Below are 21938 nucleotides of genomic sequence, written 5' to 3' on the forward strand. Positions count from 1 at the left end.
ACCCGTTACACACACTTACAGACACTGAAACACGTTTTATACTTTTACTGTGACAGAGGTTTTTTGATACTTTTCTATTTCATTGCTTAAAGTTCTGGGTGGGACCTGCTAAACTGAATGCAATGACTCACTAATGAGTCATAACCCATAATTTAGAAACCACTGAGAGAGTGGGAGAGGTGGGAGAGAGAGCACTTTGTGCTGTGTGAAGTCAGGTAGAGGATCATTGAGGATATGAGCTGTGTTTTGCAAAGTGGGAGATGTTCACAAGAAAGTCAAGAAGGGAAGTGTATTAGTCCATTCTCACATTGCTATAAAGAACTGCCTGAGACTGAGTAGATTATTTAAAAAAAAGAGGTTTAATTGACTCACGGTTCCACAGGTTGTACCAGAGGCATGGCTAGGGAGGGCTTGGGAAACTTACAATCATGATGGAAGGACAAAGGGGAAGCAAGCACATATCCACATGGCGGCAGGAGACAGAGAGTGAAGGGAAAAGTGCTACACACTTCTAAACAACCAGATCTCATGAGAACTCACTATCAGAGGAACAGCAAGGTGGAAATCTGTGGCCACAATCCAATCACCTCTCACCAGGTCCCTCCCTCCAACTTTGGGAATTGCAGTTCAACATGAGATTTGGGTGGAGATACAAAGCCAAACCATATCAGAAAGAACTTTCCAGACCAGGGGAGTAGCATGAGAAAAGGATGGAGACACCCTGGTGTCTCCAGAGCATGTGGAGTGTGAACAACAAGGGAGTTGAGAGCAACAGAGATGAAGCTAGGGAGAGAAAATGGAGCTGGTTGTGGAAAGTCTCTATTCCATCAGCAATGAGTTTAAAAGGATCCTCTAAGGGTATGAGTAACAAAGTGATATTTTTGTGCTTTAGAAAATCACTCAATTGGTTCTTTTCTTGTATTCATTAATTCGCCAAGGATTTATGAACATATACAATGAGCTTTGCCCAGCACAGCAGTGTGTGGAATGGACAAGAGAGGGACACAGTTTGCATTTGTGGCAGTAACTTAATCCCAAGTCCTTAGGAGCCAAGCTAGAGAGCAGCAGGAGGAATGCATCCCAGTAATGCATTAGAGCTTGAATCAAGAACACTCTTCGTGATGGGGATGTGGGAGGAAAGGCCTGAATGAGTCTTAAAGGACGGAGAGAAAGTTAACTACTGGGGGAGAAAAGGAGATGATATTGCAAAGGTGTGAAAGTGTGAAGGAGTCCAGAAGGTTAGGGAACAAAAGAAAAGTTTGGAGTGGCAGCACGTGGAAGGAGGTTCAGAGTTGTGCTTGGAGAAGTGGGTTGACTTAGGGAGATTTGCTCGGGTCTTTGGACTCTGTTCTGGAGAACATGGAGGATACTGAAGTTGCAGGTGGGTGGGACAGTGATATGGTTTGGCTGTGTCCCCACCCATATCTCATCTTGAATTGTAACTCCCACAATTCCCATGTGTTGTGGGAGGGACCAAGTAGAGGTAATTGAATCATGAGGGCAGGCCTTTCCTATGCTGTTCTTGTGATAGTGAGTAAGTCTCACAAGATCTAATGGTTTTAATAAAACGGGAGTTTCCCTGCACAAGTTCTCTCTTTGTCTGCTGCTATCCATTTAAGACGTGCTTTGCTCCTCCTTGCCTTCTGCTGTGATTGTGAGGCCTCCCCAGCCATGTGGAACTGGAAGTCCATTAAACCTCTTTTTTTTCCCAGCCTCGGGCATGTCTCTATCAGCAGTATGAGAAAAGACTATTACAGACGGACAGGGACAGCACCACTGGGTTCCTATATCCAAATATAGAAAAATCAAAATAATTTAGAGTAGTGGATAGGAAATGGAAGAAATTACTAAGAAATTGACATACAGAAAACCAGTATTTTAGATCTGAGAGGGTTTTTACTTACTGCATTGTTGTTGCTTAAGTTATTGCAGTGAGTGACTTGATTGGGCTCCTCTTCCAGGCCCTCTGTTCCCCTAGAATTATTTCCAAAATCCACACTCATGAAGCCAATTATGAAAAGCAGAGCCTGTTCATTTTGTTAGTAACCAAAATAGAAACGATTATTTACTAGTACATGTAACAATCATTTTCAGCCACAAAAGATCATTTTAGCAAGTGCATGTCTTTGGTTTACACCTCTCATTACAAGCTAGAGAAGCAATGAAGTTAAACGGAAATGGGTTAGTTTCTTAACAGTTGCTCCTCTTCTTAAAGGTAAAAGTATTTTTCAGACACAGGCTGTATTAGTCCATTTCACACTGCTATAAAGATACTACCCGAGACTGGGTAATTTATAAAGAAAAGAGGTTTAATTGACTCACAGTTCTGCATGACTGGGGAGGCCTCAGGAAACTTACAATCATGGCAGAAGGTGAAGGGGAAGCAAAGCACATCTTACATGGCAGCAGACAAGAGAGAGACAAGGCGGATGTGCCAGACATTTCTCAAACAACCAGATCTTCTGAGAACCCACCCACTATCATGAGAATAGCATGGAGGAAACCACCCCCATGATTCAATTACCTCCCACCAGGTCCCTCCCTCGATACATGGGAATTACAACTTGGATTACAATTCGAAAAGAGGTTTGGTTAGGGACACAGCCAAACCATATCAGTGGCTAAAAATTTACCCTGCAGGTTGGAGACGGAGTCAACCTAGATAAATGTTTAGCAGATCAGCCCCCATAGGGAAGAGATTTGCCACTCTCTATTCTGGAAGAGGCACCAAACTCCATGGCTTTAGAACTGCGGCCCACCAGGGAGTGAGGCGAGACCAACAGGCCTACCAGGCTCTTTCCTGGAACTAGGAAAGTAAGCCCCTTGCATTGATTGCTTTCTATCCCAACTATAGAAGGTTCCCATTACAAATCACTGACCCAGAGAATCTGATGGATGCCGGGGGATTTAGATAGTATGCTGCCTGCTAGACAGTGGAAGCCTGGTTTAAGGAATAAATTCAACTTCAAAAATCTTTGGGAAGCACCTGCTACACATATCAGTGCAGAATATTTTCTTCCTCTTGATGCATGAGAGAACACATTGAGAAGTTATGGGCACAGGAGGAAAAAGAGCAAATGACATAAGCCTCAGTCTCAATTCTGTCACTCACAAACAGTGACCACAGGCAATGTGTTTTGCCTCTGTATACCTCAGTTTACTCATCTCTGAACAGTTTGAGCTAAGAGTACCTGTAGTGTTTACATTCTGCAAGTCTGTGACTCACAATCGTGAAGCAAGAAAACGAAATTCAAGCTGATAATGTGAGATTTTCTTCAGTGCATTCCTAGAAAGTAAGAGTTAAATATGTTTTGTTTGGGAAAAGGAAGGAAATTGCTTTCTATCACTTAAGAATACAATTGTAGGCCAGGTGCAGTGGTTCACGCCTGTAATCCCAGGACTTTGGGAGGCCGAGGTGGACAGATCACGAGGTCAGGAGATAGAGACCATCCTGGCTAACACGGTGAAACCCCATCTCTACTAAAAATACAAAAATTAGCTGGGCGTGGTGGTGGACGCCTGTAGTCCCAGCTACTCAGGAGGCTGAGGCAGGAGAAGGGCATGAACCCAGGAGGTGCAGCTTGCAGTGAGCCAAGATTGCACCATTGCACTCCAGCCTGGGTGACATAGCGAGACTCCATCTCAAAAAAAAAAAAAAGAACACAATCGTAGATCAACGTAGTGGTGTGTCACATTTTAACTGCTGTCATTTGAATATGAAGAGAGTCTTCTAGTTGGTTGATAAGAAAACTGGACTTCAAGCCTGGCACAGTGGCTCATGCTTACAATCCCAGCACTCTGGGAGACCGAGGTAGGCATATCACTTTGGGACAAGAGTTCAAGACCGGCCTGGCCAACATGTAGTACAGAAACCCTGTCTGTACTACAAATACAAAAAATTAGCTGGGCGTTGTGGCACACACCTGTAATCCCAGCTATTCGGGAGGCTAAGGCACAAGAATTGCTTGAACGCAGGAGACTGTGGAGGAAACAGTGAGCCAAGATTGCACCACTGCACTCCAGCCTGGGTGACAGAACAAGACTCTGTCTCAAAAAAAAAAAAAAAAAAAAATCTGGACTTGATTCAAAGCTCCAACCTAGTGATTTTCAGGAAGAAAGAAGTACTAAATATATAATTAGGATAAAACTCAGCTTAATTAGCACCTGAAAGTGTGTTTGACTTCAATAGTCATTAGAGAAATGCAAATCAAAACTACCGTGTGGTACCACCTCACATCCACTAGGATGGCTACTATTAAAAAAGTAACAATAAGCATTGGCAAGGATGTGAAGAAATTGGAACCCTGTCCACCACTGATAGGAAAGTAAAGCGGTACAGCCTCTGGGGAAAACAGCATGGCAGCTCCTCAAACAATTCAATGTAGCATTGACATGTGATCCAACAATTATTCTTCTGGGAATATGCCCTGATGAATTGAAAGCAGCGTTTCAAGGAGATAGTTGTATACCCATGTTCATAGTAGCAGTATTCACCATAGCTAAACTGTGGAAGCCACCCAAGTGTCCATTAACAGATGAATGGATTAGCAAAAGTGATATGTATATACAGTAGAATAGAATACAGTCTGAAAAATGAATAACATTCTGACACTTGCTACAATATAGATGAGCCCTGAGGACATTATGCTAAGTGAAATAAGCCAATCACAAAAAGACAAATACTGTATAATTTCATTTATATGAGATACCAAGAAGAGTCAAGTTCATGGAGACAGAAAGCAGAATGGTGGATGTTAGAGGCTAAGGGAGGGGGGAAAGGGTAGTTGTTTCATGGGTACAGAGTTTCAGTTTTTTAAGATGAGAAAGTTCTGGAGATGGAAGGTGGTGATGGCTGCACACAATGTGAATGTACTTAATACCACCGAATGGTACACTTACAAATGGTTAAGACAGTAAATTTTATGTTATGTGTATTTTATTGCAGTTTTTTTAAAAGAAGGCTCAGTCCAATTCAATAATTTCATAGCTTCTTTAGGTAGTATCCACAATGTTCTGATACTTCAGATGCCACCCACTATTCTTGCTGCTTCTCCTAAAATCTAGTCTGGAAATATGGTGGGAAGAGAGAATCACCTATGGGAAAGAGTCAGTCTCTTTCAGAGTAACATCATCTCCTTCCTCTGGTCTCTGAAATGGAGTCTTATTTTGACAAAGATATTGCTCTCCCTCTTGCAGGATGTGGCCAGCCAGTATGATCTGATCTGCGCTTGCTACACTTAGTACTGTGGCCACGTTGTACTTACCGGTACAGATCTCTGACCTGCCATATTTTGTCTGCAGCCTGTTGGCCTAGTCTTGTCATGCTACAGTGAACCCCACAGCAAGCCTGTTGGCTCCTCACTCAGAATCCATGTGATGTAAGAACTAAGGAGACTCCAAAAAGCGAAGCCTGGGGACCTCCATTCACCTGATTGCTGTAATAACCTGGCATACTTTGATGAGGCTGCAACTGGGTTAATGCGGGGGAATCTTGCACTACTTGTTATCCTTGCTCATGAAGGCCTAGATAGGTGATAACTGGAAATAAAGCATGAAACATTTTGCGACAAACAGGGGGCAAATCTAACTTAATAAAGAAGAAATTACAAATTGGGGATGCACCAGAGATAACAATAGTCAGATCAGAAGCTACCATCTATTGAGAACCAACTGTGGCAGGCACTCTATACACACAGTCTCCTCCAGTTCTCCCTCGAATCCCTCCAGATGTGTGTTATTACCTCCATTTTAAACATAGTACTTTGGAAGGTACGGATAACATAGGGAAGTGGAAGGGGCTGGCTTTAAGCTTAGGTTTGTTTGACTTAAAATCCTGGGATCTGTCTATTGAGCCATGGCCAAAATCAGCCATCTATTTTTACTTAACAGTGATTAATTATGTTAGTCATTCAACCATATTCTTTGGCAGTGGTCTCTAAACTTTATTGACTGTGCACTCATTATTTAAAGCAATTTGAGAACATACTACCCAAAATGTATGTTTTAAAATTTATGTATAGGGTATATGTGCATACATGAAATAATGTTCTATATCTATTATAGAACTTATCCAAAAATAGAAATTTTTAAACTATGAGATAACAAAGAATAGAATTTTACTAACTTCTTCCTGAAACCCTAGGCATGATTATGTGAGCTTCATGAAATGATACACACTGCACCTTGGAGTGTGGTTTATCTGAATAAACAGACATGACCATTGAACATGTTGAAAAACCCAAGTGACAGATTGATTCTCACATGACGCAGAAGTTGGACTTTTGAAAACTGAAACAAAACATTAAAACGAATCTCTGTCCCTTCCACATACCTCAAATACAGTTTAGTCTGGCAATGCAGGCTCCCCCACCTACTGTGCCTCTCTAAAGAAAAGGACGTAATTCAGAAGAGTAGGAAGGTAGGCATTTTTCTGAAATTTAATAAAAGCATAAAGTTAACTATACCCAGTTGCACTTTATGAGGTAAGACTTTTCATTCATAAATGGTAACATAAGCCAAGAATAACTACACGGAGTGCAGGAAAAAGAAACCTGTGACCCACATATCTCATTCTCGAAGGGAAGATGATGATTGTGCCAAGAATGGCCAAGAAGGCGTTTGCATAACATAACCCAGGACCATCAGATAATTCACAACAGAAATCAGAAGATAGGGTAAGAGACCTTCATTTCCGATCATGACTCTACCATTGACTAGGTATGCGGTGTTTTACCTCACTTGGTTTTACTTTTATCTGAAAACATAATGTGTACCAAAATACTTTAAAAATCCAATGCAATGAAAACACAGTTCAAATGTCAGACTGGGCTACCTCAACTTAGGGATGGTGCCCGATTATTGAATCTCCTGAAGTACCTTCACACAGTGATTACTCGATAATGTTTTGTTGGGCTGACTGTATTTAACAGAATACCAATAGTTATCAAGACTGATAGGGCCATGGGGGACACCAACATGCAAGTATCGTGTGCCGGTTGCAACTGAAGCACGGAGGAGTTGGTGGCTCACAGAAGTCCCTTCTGTGGCAGGGTTGTGTGTGTGTAGGAAGGATGTATTAGTTCGTTCTCACATTGGTAATAAAGACATACCTGAGACTACGTAATTTATAATGGAAAGAGGTTTAACTGACTCACAGTTCTGCAGTAATGGGGAGCCCTCAGGAAACTTAAAATCATGGCAGAAGGAACCTCTTCAGAAGGCAGCAGGAGAGCGAATGAGTGCCTAGCTGAGGGGAAACCTCTTATAAAACCATCAGATCTCGTGAGAACTCACTCACCATCAAGAGAGCTGGATGGGGGAACCACGCCCATGATTCAATTATCTCCACCTGCCTGGTCCCTCCTACTGACACGGGTACCGTAGTGGGGTAAAACAAGTGAGGTGTTTAGCTTGGTGGTGGGGGCGGGAGCGGATTTTGGGAACTACAATTCAAGATGAGATTTGGGTGTGAACACAGCCAAATCTTTGTCCCCACAGATATGGTGAGGACAAACCACATTAGATGTGTCCAGAATGAAGAGGAAATTAGACTGCACAAAGAGGAAAGAGAATGAAAGACAGCTAACAAGGCTCAGACAAATTGAATGCCAACCAGAGTCAGCTCTAGCTGCTTGATTTGGTGAAATGGTCCCTCAACCACACTGTGGTTCTCTCTTGAGTCAATCTGTGCACAGGTGTGCAGGTTGGTAGACAGGGGTTCACACAAGCAGACATCAAGGCAGAAGAGGCCACTTTCTCACCCTCATCCCATAACCCCCCATTCCAAGTTTGAACTATTTTCATTTTGCCTTCTAGGCAACCTTGATGTCCGTTTTAATTTTTTTCACCTTGCAAAACGTTAATGGTTTTTAAAAAGGCACAGGCCCCGTTTGATTTCTCTCTGGAGCTGCTTTCCTCTGATATGTGCTGTTGCGCCTTAACTGCAGCCAAGTGATGCTCATTTTCATTTCTACCTCATGGTGTCTGCTTGGCTATACACTTACCCCTCATCTTGGTAAAAAACTGGTTGCGTATGTAATCAAGATTTTGGAGAAAGAATGTTCTCATGTGTCCAGAGTAGTGGATTGGAGGGGAAATAATGAGAAGGAGATTAATTGTTCTTTATTATAACACTAAAGATAAATCAAAGATGGATACATTTGACTGCATTGGAACTATGAAAGTCTGTAAATCAAAAGTCAGTAAGACTGTTACAATGAAAGCCACAAAGTGGGGAAAGATAGTTGCAACGTATGCATCTAACCAAAGGCTTGTCTCCAGAATATATGAAGTCATTCCTACAAATAAATCCATAAGAAAGCCATCTCGGTCTTTAAAAATGGGCAAAAGGCTTGAATAGCTGTTTAACCAAGAAGATATCCAAGTGACCAATACGTGCATTTAAAGGACCCTTGACATAATTAGCCAGGAGGGAAATGCAAATGAAAACCACAATGAGATACACAGTCGGAATGGCTACACTTGAAATGGCAAACAGTAAAACCTTCTGGTGCAAACATGAAGCAGCTAGGGCTCTCACACACAGTTGATGGGAGTGTAAACTGGTGCAATAAGTTTGCAAATCCGTTTGGCATTTCTAATAAAGCTGAATATACCTTACGATGTGCCTTATGATTCAGCAACGCCACTCCTGGGGATAGAAATGTATATTTGTGCCTCAGGAGGCATACATACATAAAAACGTTCCTAGAAATACTATTCACAGTAGGCCAACTCTGGAAACATCTAATGTTCATCAACAGGAGAATGAGTGAATAAGTTGTAGGATACTCATAAAAGGGACTAATAAGATTTTCAAAAATGCACCAACTCAGACCCATGCAACCACTTGAAGAGTTTCACAAATATAAAGTTGGATGAAAAAAGTCAGACAAAGTAGCACATATTCTTTATAATTTCATGTATATGAAGTTTAAAATTAGGGAAAACTACTTGATGGTGATAAAAGTCAGGAGACTTTTAAAAAATGGGATTCCATTTATATAATGTACCAAAATAGGCCCAACTAAGCTGTGCTGCTAGGCGTTGGGATGCTGGTTACCCTGGTAGGGGTTAGAAACAGAGAAGCAGTACAGGGGCTTTCGGAAGTGCTGGTGATGTCTTGTTGGAGAGTTTTAAAAATAGGAAGCAGGAAGTGGCCATGACTTGGGAGAGGATCAAGAGGAACTCTAGATGGTGTTAGTTCTCTGTTTTCTTATCTGAGCGGAAGTTACCTTGGTGTTTTTACTTTGTGAAAGTTCATGGAGCTGTTTGTGGGCAATGTATGCATTTTTCTGTATGTATGTCACATTGCAATGAAGAGTTTACTTGTTTTGAACTTTGATGGAAAGCTAATTTGATAAAGCACTCTGATAAGTGCCCCAGAGTGATTGCTCTGTGATATCTAGAAACTAATCACCGTCTTCCTAAAGAGTGACCAGAAATCATTAGAAATTCTCAGAAGTTAGATTCAAAGATGCTGAAATGTTCTATGACCTGGGAAACTTACGCTGAAAATGATCTGCAACCCTACAGATGAAAAGGGAGGATGCCTCGGTGACACCAGAGCAAAGGCAAAGACAGAGAGGCGTCAGATCAGTCAATGCCATGGGAGGATCATTAATTGATTCCATGCCGGAAAAATCACCTTTATCTTCAGTTCACACGGACAGACCTTAGGAGACAACCATTCAATACACTAACCTGTGCCTTTTTAGATCCTGAAAAAATTTTCTGAATATAACGAGTCCCAAAGGGCTCGTCACCTGTGTTTCCAGTGCTATACCCTGTATTAGATATTATATCACCACAACCAACTTTTCATCAGCATTCAGAGCTCAAAATACACGTGCACACCCACCCAAAGAAAAAACATTTATTATACCAAAGTCTTTATTGTAGTCATTTCATGTGGCCCATTTCCTCTGTGAAACTTCAAATCAATTTCCTTGGGATGCCATTTAAGATGATTCATCCCCATTTTCATCCATTTTTCCCATTTCTTATTAAAGACCTTTAGCTTTCTGGAACAGAAGGCCTGGTTTCCTTGTGCACACCCTCCCTCTCATTTTCCCTTTTGTTTGATATATTTTCTTTTCAGGTTTTCTGAGGAGGACCAAATTGTCTGAAATCTGTTGATGAATCATTTGTTCTCATTGTATCCTTCCCCACAAAGCCACAGCACACAGAACATTTCCAGAAAATCCACTTCCTTCATCCCAGCCCATGTGCTGCACTGATTCGAAGAGACTCTGCCTCTTCTGAAACTCAAGTAGGTGGCTACAGAAAAGGAATTCTGGGTTTGGTGCCAGTGCCAAGAGGCGACTAAGGGGGGCCTCTCCTATCTCTATCAGATTCCTCATATTTTTGATGTGAGCATTTGGAAATTACTCCACTGTATTGCATTGCAATGGAATAATCTCCAAATTATGATAGAATAATTTCCAAATTATCATATAAGAATTTTCAGGTGCCCATGCTGTCATCGATTCCTTTAAGACATCCTTTGTATAGAAATTCTGTATTTTTCACTCTATCCAGGTCGACCATAAATGCCTCACGGTCTGTTTGACACGCCTATAAAATAACACTCACATGATAGGAGTAGTAGAGAAATTCTAAACAAAATGTTGGAATAAGTGGTCTTCTCCAGCATTCCTCAGCTCCCCAGTTCTCAATCCTTTTACCCTTCCTACCATCTGTCCCACTGCATGTCCTTGAGAGCTCAGGTCCCTGATAATTCCTCTGTTATGAACTGAATGTTGTGTTCCCCCTCAAAATTCACATGATGAAATCCTAACACCCCCAAATGGGATGATATTAGATGATGGGACCTTTGGGAGATGATTAGGTCATAGAGGTGAAGCCTCTAAGAATAGCATTAGTGCGCTTAGAAGAGATGTGAGAGCTTGCCCTCGCTCTCTCCCTCTCCCCACATGAGGACACAGCAAGAAAGCAGCTGTCTGCAAACCAGGAAGAGAGCCCTCACCAGATGTCAGATCTTCCAGCATCTTGATCTTGGACTTTCAGCCTCCAGAACTGTGAGAACTAAATTCCAACTGTTTGACCCCTAGTCTGTGGTTTCTGTGATAGAAGCCCAAGCAGACTAAGATATCCTCTCTCTAAGGTGTTTATCATCTCAGGATTTTAGGTTCAGAAAAGACTCCTTTTACTGGTTCATTGCTTGATTCATTCACTTTACAAATACTTATGACCTATCAGTTGTGTGCATGTCCTACGATAGATGCTGGGAATACAATTGTGGGCAATACAAACACTGTCCCTGCTCATAATGTCGAGGGAGAGACAGCCCCTCTCACATCTTCATAAAGACATGTGCAATTCCAATGATTTCAAGTGATATGAAGTAGCGGATAGATGACACCACTAAGGCATATTTTTATTTTATTAGCTAATGCCCACAGGGTACACACAACATGCCAGGCACTGTTTCAAGCGCTTTTCAAATATTAACTAATTTAATACTCCTAACAACTCTAGGAGGGAAGCATTGCATTGATCCCATTTTACAGATGAGAAGTCTGAGGCACAGGAAATTAAATTGTTTATGGGCACACAGTTGGGGTGTGGCAAAGGCAGATTTGGAGCCCACACAATCTAGCCCTGGGGTCTATATTTTACTGAACCCCTCAGCTTGCTGCAAAATAATAAGGATATTTACCTAACTATGAGAATCAAAGGAAGGCTTCCTGAGGAAGTGTGAATGGAGCTGAGATAAAAAAGAAGAGTAGATGTTAAAAGTGCATGAGGGTGGGGGTTAGAGGTGTAAGTGTCCTGAGAAAGAAAGAAGGACCCCATAACTGGGCACCAGAGTGCATTTCTAGCAGCTCAAATGCCAAAAATGTGCCTTACCCTCTATACACCAACTGCGGTTCTATGTGAATGTTTCTGACCTTTGAAATAATTAGTCAGAAAAGTGGGAACCTGAGAGTAGCAGCCGTCACCCCTCTGCCTGCCTTCTCCTTGGACTAGCTTGTGTGTGCTTTGTCTCCTTGCCAGCCTTGCCGGCTGCAAACCTCAGAAAGGATGACTTCGATGAGGGTGGCTTACATTTGGGGATGTTTTTTTCCTTACAAAAGTAAACATTTATTGCAACAGGAAGAAAACCATCTCAATGGGCCAGAATAAAAGAGTCTGAGGAATTGTTTGCAGAAAACCTGCTTATTTCACAGACGGTTCATGGCTCTTTTGGTCATTGGTAGGGTCATCATAATCACTAATATTTTAACTGAAAAGAGGTTCTGTTCCTCAAGACGGGCTAAGTGGCACAGCGGCTGTGCTGGCACACAGTCACAGGTGGGAAGTGGTGAGGCAGTGAAGTGCTCTGTATGGTGGATGGTCCCCTGGGGGAGGTCATGCTTGTCACTCGAACTCATCCAGCCCTGATGGATGGAACTGGGGTGACGTGGTGGAGCTGCAATGGCACCTGGGCATCCTGTCTCTGGAAGAGCAAGTGGAAGAGTCGAATAATACAAACAGACTTTTCTTTCGTGAAAAGTCATCACGAGAGAACGCGTCTGTTACAAAGATGCTGAGCTTGCCCGTGTTGCGTTCACAGAGGAGCTCCAGAGTCAGAAGGCCTGACTGGAGTCCTGGTCCTGCCAATCACGGGCCCTGGGACTGTGGAAAAGTTGCTTAACCTCTTTGTGCTTCATCTGCAAAATGAAGGAGACAGCAGTACTTACCTCACAGGGGAGCGAAGGATTCAATGAGTAACATGCATGAAGCTCCCACTCACAGTAAGCACCACATGAATGGCTATGACCATCATCGTCATCAATGCACCCAGTGTGAGACCTGGGGAGGGCTTTTCCTCCTCTTCCTTGAGACACCTACCCTTACAAATCCCATTCTACATGCCCGGGCTTTTGTCCTTCCTCTCCTCTATTTTCCCATTTTCATCCTGACTCCTCTGCATCACAAGCCTACCTTTTCTTCCCGAGCCTAATCCCACTGCATGCCTGAGAGCTAAAGCATTCTCTCTGTGTTAAAGTCTGCAGGTGACTGTTACAACCCTGAGCACACCCACCTTTCTCTTTAGTTGCTGTGTTCATTTTCTAGGGCCATCACGACAGAGTTCTACGAATTAAGCAGCTTAAAACAATAAGAATTTTGTTTTCTCACAGTTCTGGAGGCCAGAAATCCAAAATCAAGGTGTTGGCAGGGTTGGTTCCTTCTGAGAGCTGTGAGGGAGAATCTGCCCTGTCCTCTCTACAGCTTCAGGTGGTCACCAGCCAGCCCTGGCATTTCCTGGTATTTAGTGCATCACTCTCATCTCCATCTCTGTCTTCACATAACATGCATTTCTGTGTCTCTTCTGTTCTTATAAGGACAGCAGTCATTGTGAGGTGGGAGGCAGGGCTTGACTCCAGAGGCAGGGGTCAGACACTGCACCAAATTGGGGACTAGCTGAAACAGGGACCAGGTGGAGGCACCTTTCCCTAAAACAGGCCCACTGGTGTGCATGCCAGTTTACCATTGCCAACACCCGGGATTTACCACCCCTTTCCATGGCAATGACCTGATAACCCAAAAGTTACCACCTTTTTTCTAGCAATTTCTGCATAAACTGCCCCTTAATCTAAATATACTTACAACTAGGTATAAGTATGACTGCAAAACTGCCCTGAGCCGCTCCTCTCAGCACGCTGCCTGTCATGGAGCTATAACACTGCTGCCTCAGTAAAGCTGTTTTCTTCCACCCTACCACAGGCTTGCCCTTGAATTCTTTCCTGGCTGAAGCCAAGGGCCCTGATGTGTTAAGCTCCACTTTGGGGCTTGCCTGCCCTGCATCAGTTGGATTAGGGTCCACCCTCCTCCACTGTGACCTCATCTTAACTCATTACATCTGCAAAGACCCTGTTTCCAAATAAGCTCACATTCTGGTGTTCTGGGTGCACATGAGTTTAGGGGCCCACTGTTCAACCCAGGACAGTTGCCAGAAAGAAGATCCTTTTTAGGTGTGCTGACCAGACAATCACAGGTGTGGAAGGAGGTGAGAAATCCATGTGCTTTAAGTAATTGCTGCAAAGGAACCTTAGCTGAGGCTGCACTGCCTGGCCCATCTTTCCAATTTGCTTTGCATTCTGAATATGCATCTAGGACTATAAATACATTTGGTGATGTGCACATTTTCGGTCTTTTTCACTGTAAGTGGATGAAACCCCCAATCCCGGCAGAAGCTAGAGACAGAGACAGTAGACCCCTGAATAATCACCCCTTTTGGGGTCCTGCCTGCTGAGGAGTGACAAGCTTGTGCCCTGTGCAACAAAAGGCAGTGGACAGAGAAGGGGCAGGGACGTCAGATATACAGCATTTCCCCCTCTCGGACACATGCACAGTTAGATGCTTCACTGTCCTACATTGGCCTTATCTTTTGAACTCAGATAATGAGGTTCTCCCAGAGAAAATTGCATCCATGAGAATTTTCAAGTGTGACAAAAGAAGCCTAAGAAGCACAGATGATCTAATCTTAGTGGTCTTCTCGGTGAACTTCAGTGACCTTTCATAGAGACTGCTCTGGGAGGATTTTAGGCCATCAGAGAATCCAGGAATCAGCTATGACCAGCAGATACTAGAAACACTGCAGTGGGTGCCAAACAAGCACAGAGATGGGCTAGAGGGAGGTGGCAGGAGGTAACCCTAGAGAGATGAAGGCCCTTCGATGGACCAGCCCTGTTTTCTAGAGTCCACACCCACTGGGCAGGGGCCAACCTTGGTGTCAGGAGCCTGTGTCAGGGGCCTGCCTGCCCTCCTTCCTGTCTTCTACTTCAAAAATTGTGGTTAACACATCCCCAAATGTCTCCACAAGGCCTTGTGAGTGTGCCTGTGTATGTGCCTCCGTGTGTGCAAGTGTGCATGCATGAGCATGTGAAAGTATGAGTGTGCACGTGTTTGAGTGTGCCTGTGTGTGTGTGCCTGTGTGTGCAAGTGTGCACCCATGAGCATGTGTGAGAGTGTGTATGTGTGTGCATGTGTGTGCATGTGTGGGTGCGTTTGTGTGTGCAAGTGTGTATGCATGAGCATGTGCAAGAGTATGTATGTGTTCGTGTGTGTGTAAGTGTGCATGCAGTCAGACAGTTTAGGGCTGTGCTGTCTTCTATGTCATAGCAAAGATTCTCAAGCAACAATGACACTGGTCATTTGGAAGGCTCCCAGCTGGGTCCTGCCCATTTTCATCCTAATGAGATTGTCATCCAAGCAGCTTTAGCACAGGTGAGCACAGAGGTCAAGGGGTGCCTGCTCAGAAGCGAATTTTCCTAGAGAGTTGGTCGTCTGAAACATTTTTTAAAAAATTTAAACGTAGTCCACCGGGAAGCACATAGGTTCAAAGAAAGTCCAAGCTGGGTTTGTAAACCTTCTTCACCATTTATTAGCAGCGTGAACTTGGACCAGCCAGTTAACCTCTGACTCTCCCAGTTTCCCTGTCTATAAAATGGCATTCACATTACCTACCTAATGGGGTTATTGTGAAAATTAACAGTGTATGTACAAAGTACCCAGCTGAGTAACTCCATGGAGATGACTCTCCCTAAATGGTGGCATTATTATTCGTGTAGTGTCTGCTTTGACTGTCACCTGTGCTCTCTGGCAGAATCCATCCATAAGGAAGTCAGCAGCCTTGTGCACCAACAGCCAGCTTCATGGCTCAGCAAGTGATGAGGCATCTGCTCGGGCCCCGGAGGGCAACCCATCAAACACTGCCCTGGGGTCATCGTCATCCCCACCAATGTCCCCAGGCATAGGACATCACAGCCCCAGCAGGCAGAGCTCACGGGAAGCCTGCTGCTCCCAGAGCTTTGGTGTTTTCCCAGAAGAAAAAGGAGGAGATGAAATGGCCTTTCCTCATTTGCTGTGCACCCCTTTATCCAAGTGTAAACCAAACTCCTCCAACACACACCTGCACAACAGCTTGTAAACCACAGGAGGGCGGGGGGGGGGTATCTGTCTTGTTCTTCAGTGTGTCCTCGGTGCCTAGGACAGTGCCTGGCATGGAATAGGGGTCTGAATAGTAATTACGACAATGACAAAGCTTACTGGGTAGGTACTGCTTACTATGTGCCACACCCTACCCTTATCACTACGTTAATATGGTCACATTGAGTAGTGCTCCCCACAGCCTATCAGGGAGGTACTGAGATTATCCTATTTTCCAGACTAGGAAACAGGCCTAAGGAGGGGAAGGGACTTGCCTAAAGTGAAACTCCTACTTACTTGCTTCCTGTGTGATTCCCTGCTGTTGGCATCACCCCTGAAACTCCAAGCCCCCTCACTTTGCCCGAGAAGAGGAGGAGAGCAGAGAGGAATCTAGACAAGAAGACTCAAAACTGCACCTTCTGGGTGACAGAGGGGAGGGAGATAGCCAGAGAAAGAGAGAAAAAGGGGAGAGTGAGAAAGAGAAGGGGAAGAAATAACTGTGTTCAGCATCACCAGGGAAGCGTTGCCTTGGCTCTCCACTGGCAGCCACTGGATAAGGAGTGACGATGGCATCCAGATGCATGGGAGCATCCTTGGGGAACTGCCCCCAGGCAATCACTGAAACAGGGGATTGTGACATTGCAACGTCTTTCCAGTGAGCTTCAGACTTCTGTCCTCCAGTCATATTTATTGTTAACAGCAGGGGCCGCCGTATATATCCCAGAAAGATACAACTTTGGCTTCAGAATAACTATAATAATTAGAATCATAAACAAAATAGAGATAAAAAATTAACTTTAGAGATTCCTAGAGCAAGTGGAAAAATCAGGCACCAGATTCTCACATTGAAGAGATGCATGCATACAACCTGTCCAGCACAGGATGAATGTACATCTAAAAGTCATCAGAAGTCTTCGTGAAATAGTCCTCTAGATTTAAGATACAGTTTCCAGAATAATCTGGGGCTCATCCTTTGCCTTTGTCTGGAACATCCTTCATGGCAGGCACCCCCCATCCCCTCATTCTCACTGGAACCTCTTCTCTTCCCACTGGTGTTCCTATCTGCATATACACTTGAGGTCACTTCATCAGATGAAAGCAACAAGCATTTCTTCCCTCCAAAAAATTACACGCAAAATTTATCAAATACTTGCAGGAAATTCATAGATCCCCTAAACTTCATTCATATATTCTTCTGTGGTTATGGACCCCCCCAAAAAAAAAAAACAATTCTATAAATCGCCTTGTGTAAATAAAATATCAGCAACAAACATAAATGCAACCTCCAAGAAGTACCTTGGGTTATTCTGCCAACGTCACACAAATCTCTTCTATAACTTGGCCTAAAGACACCCATGTACTGCCATTCTTGAGTTTGACAATTAAAATAATCTAGTACAATCTAGTTGCTCCTTAAGAAAGAGACGTATTACTTGCTGGGACCTCAGAAATCCCAATCTGATCTAAGGGAACTTTCTGTTGAATGCTGATTCCAACTGTCTATTGGAAAATGGCTCAAATGAGCATCGGATAGAGGCAGAGCCCTCTGAAATGCCACACAGTCTGTGCCTTCCAGAGATCCAGCCCCTGAATCCTGAGGCTAAGCCACCTACCCAAGCAGACCCTGGTTACACTATACACTGGACAGTCCTCTAATTCAGGAACACGTTTTGTGGAAGCCTGTAATTCCCCTCTTTTTCTAATCCCTGTAAAATTAATTCAGACATTTCCACACTTCCCTATAGTTCTACCTACCTTCTCAAGTGTAACTCTACAGGGAAGCTCTTGTAGGCTTTTGCTTGCTCAATATACTTAAGCCACTTCACCACTGCTTTGCAAAACTCATCAACCGAGGGTTTGGTCTGCAACTTGTTCTACTTGTATTTTGGTTCTTAGGTGTGAAGAGCTTTTGCAACTTGCTAGGCCTCCTGACCTTCCCTTCCTCTTTCCTGGCCTACTTTGCAACTGTGGTGAGTCCTTCCTACCTCCCCACATGCTCTATGGTTTCCTGAAACCTTCACCACACTTCAGCTAAGCAGCCATTCTTAATTCCACTTCCCCTTATACCTCCATACTTAAATACATATACATATGATATTAAATACATAAGATGAACTTGTTAACAAATGAAAAGCAATAAACTAGTGCATTGTCCCATCTCCATTCTCTAGTAATTCTCTAATTCTTGAGATCCATGCCGATCTTCACATATCTAATGCACAGGTCTGACTGCATGGAGTGTGTGGTTGATTCTGTCAATAGGCAGGCTTTCTGGATGTCTGTCCTTCACTTAAGTGTCATGTTTTAGTGCTTTGGTTTCAGAACGATGCCTCTTGTGGTGATTATCATCTGAGACGACTCTGCCAGTGGCAGAAAGTAGAAGAGTTTTGGTCGATCGGTAGGTTGGTTTGTCGGTTGGCTGACGTTAGCTACGGAACCAAGAAAAACATCCTGGGGAATCTACTGATTCTGCTACACATCAGGATTGTTCATTGTGAAGCTCCTGGCTTGGGGAGGGGTCACACACGGAGGTGCTTAGGTCTGTGGGACCCTCGCACAGTGTTCCCAAATGAAGGCCACCAGGGACTGATCTGCACTGGTGTCTGCTCTCCTTGCTGTTTTCATTGGAGTGAAAAGTTGTAAAATATTTCTCTAGTTGCTAAATTAAAATTGTGGCTGTGTCCAAAACCCCATATAAACCCAGACTTGTCACTTTCCTCAGTGCTAGAATAAAAGCAAGCAAAAAAGAAAAAGAAGCGAGAAAGAAATATTATCTCCAATATCCCCAAGCCATGAACTGAATTTATGTGGCAACCAGCAATAGCAATTAAAAGGGAGAAAATGACAACAAAGCCATTTTTCTTACTCACAGCTTGAATTCTAAAGCCAGTATTTCCTCTGGTTCTTGATCTACTGTTTCTAGATGAAGTCTTTTTCTTCAAACTCAGCTGCAGAGGTTGAGGACAATAGCCTTTTGGAGCTCAATTGCATCCTAAGACTAGCGTATTCTATACTTGTGCTTTGGATAAAAGCAACTGCTGTTCTTTGTACTCCTTGTACCTATTACATAACCCTGAACAAAGCATTGGTTCCTATGGTCTTCCACAATTTGTCCCTCTGAACACGGGGTCAAATGAAATATTTCTTATTTTTAGGGGCTTCAGGGGCCACCAGAAGGATGGTGTATTAGTCTGTTTTCACACTGCTGATAAAGATATAACAGAGACTGCAAAGAAAAAGAGGTTTAATGAACTCAAAGTTCCATGTGGCTGCACAATCATGGCAGAAGGTGAAAGGCACTTCTTATATGGTAGTGGCAAGGGAGAAGAATGAGAGTGAAACAAAAGCAGAAACCCCTTAAAACCATCAGATCTTGTGAGATTTATTCACTACCACAAGAACAGTATGGGGGAAACTGCCCCCAGGATTCCACTGTCTCCCACTGGGTCCCTCCCACAACATGTGGGAATTCTGGGAGCTACAATTCAAGATGAGATTTGGGTGGGGACACAGAGCCAAACCGTATCAGATGGTGAGTAAATGAAGATATATTAGTACCATTAAATGAAGTGTTTGTATTTCCTCTCCTTCTTCAAGACTACCAAATCAGTAATGCCATCCTGAGAAGGATTAATCTGCCCTTTATTTTACCACTCGAAGATGAAAAGAGCAAAATTAAGTACAACATTAAAATTGTAGTGTTCTATTTAGAGAAGCTTCAGGTACTTCCACGAGCCAGGCTGTTAAGTATACAGCACAGAGCTGCTTCCTGATAAGAATGGCAGGATGAAGCCAGCAGGAGGCCGTGGATGAAGGATAGTACTTAGGTGTCTGTTTGGGTCTGTAGTAATCTCAGGTAGAGTATATTGTAAGACAAAACATTTAATGTATTATTTCCTATGACCAAATATGAGTTTTTGCAGCAATGATTGCATCCCTGGAAGCTGAAGTCATTGTAGTCTAAACGTAAAAATGGCACAAACGAATCAGCTTCTGGGCTATAAAGAAATGGCGTAAGTCTTGTCAGCACAGCAGTTTGTTTGGAAAATAAAGATACATGTGTTTCCCAGGTTTTACGAAGCCCTATAGCCAATTTACAGAGCCATTGATGTCCAGTCATGTGTCATTTAATGGCGGAAATACATTCTGAGAAATGCATCATTAGATGATTTTGTTATGCAAACCATAGAGTGAATTTACAAAAACCTAGATGATAGAGCCTACCGCGCGCCGGGGCTGTAGGGTGGGGCCTACCACAGGCCAGGGCTGTACAGCAAAGCCTATCACGCACGCCAGGGCTGTATGGTAGATACGGCAGAGCCTACCGCGCACGCTGGGGCTGTACGGCAGAACCCATTGCTCCCAGGCTACAAAAAAGTACAGCATGCAACTGCTCTGAAAGCTGTAGGAAATGGTAACACAATGGCAAGTATCTGTGTATCAAAACCTGTGTAAACATAGAAAATGTACAGTAACAACATGGTATAGAAGATAAAAAGGCCAGGCATGGTGGCTCACGCCTGTAATCCCACACTTTGGAGGCTAAGGTGGGCAGATCGCTTGAGCCCAGGAGTTCGAGACCAGCCTAGGTGGGCAACATGGTGAAACCTCATCTCAACTAAAAAAAATACAAAAATTGACTGGGCACAGTGGCTCACGCCTGTAATCCACGCAACTTTGGGAGGCCAAGGTGGGTGGATCATTAGGTCAGGAGATTGAGACCATTGTGGCTAACACAGTGAAACCCTATCTCTACTAAAAATACAAAAAGTGAGCTGGCTGTGGTGGCAGGTACCTGTAGTCCCAGTTACTCAGAAGGCTGAAGCAGGAGAATCACTTGAACCTGGGAGGTGGAGCTTGCAGTGAGCTGAGATCACACCAGTGCACTCCAGCCGGGGCAACAGTGCAAGACTCTGTCTCAAAACAAAAAGCAAAAAACAAAAAAAACCCACAAATATTAGCCAGGTGTGGTGGTGCATGCCTGTAGTCCCAGCTACTCAAGAGGCTTGAGGTTGAGAGGATCACCTGAGCCCTGGAGGTCAAGGCTGCAGAGATAATCATGCCACTGCACTCCAGCCTGGATGACAAAGTGAGACTGTCTCAAAAAAAAAAAAAAAAAAAAAAAAAAAAGGATAAATAATAGTACAGTTGTATAGGGGACTTCCCATGAATGGGATTGGCAGGACTGGAAACTGTGGAAGTTGATCTGGATGAGCCAATGAGTGGTAAGTAAATGTGAAGGCCTAGGATATTACTGTACACTTTTGTATGATTGGCAGTGCAGCAGGTTTTTTTATACCAGCATCCCCACAAACACACTGTGCTATGACACTAGGCGATAGGAATTTTACAGCCCTGTTCTAATCTTATGGGACCCCATCGTATACACCATCCGTCACTGACTGAAACATTCTGATTCACCACATGACTCTATTTAAACTTCAAGTGATTGAATCCAAACCTGGGATTTTCAGCCTCTGTCTATTACCTTGAGCAGACAGACTTTTGTTCCTAAACAATATCAGCTCTTGCAAGGTTGGGAAAACTTACAATGTCTTTGAAAATCCTCATAATACACATGTAGGGTGACATTCCATAGCCAGAAGGATCGGGTGAGCTGGTGGACTGACACTTCAAGGACAAACTTACTCCGCAGTTTATTTTAGAACTCACCTGGTGATATGGTTTGGCTGTGTCCCCACCCAAATCTCATCTTGAATTCCCATGTGTTGTGGAAGGGATCCAGTGGGAGGTAATCAAATCATAGGGGCAGGTCTTTCCCTTGCTGTTCTCATGATAGTAAGTCTCACGAGATCTGATGGTTATTATAAGGAGTTTTCCTGCACAAGCTCTCTCTTTTGCTTGCCGCTGTCCATGTAAGACATGACTAGCTCCTCCTTGCCTTCCACCATGATTGTGAGGCCTCCCTAGCCACGTGGAACTCTAAATCTACCTAAACCTCTTCCTTTCGTAAACTGCCCAGTCTCGGGTATGTCTTTACC

This window comes from Rhinopithecus bieti, unplaced genomic scaffold (assembly GCF_001698545.2).
Source record: "Rhinopithecus bieti isolate Rb0 unplaced genomic scaffold, ASM169854v2 scaffold_6933, whole genome shotgun sequence".
NCBI classification, from domain to species: domain Eukaryota; kingdom Metazoa; phylum Chordata; class Mammalia; order Primates; family Cercopithecidae; genus Rhinopithecus; species Rhinopithecus bieti.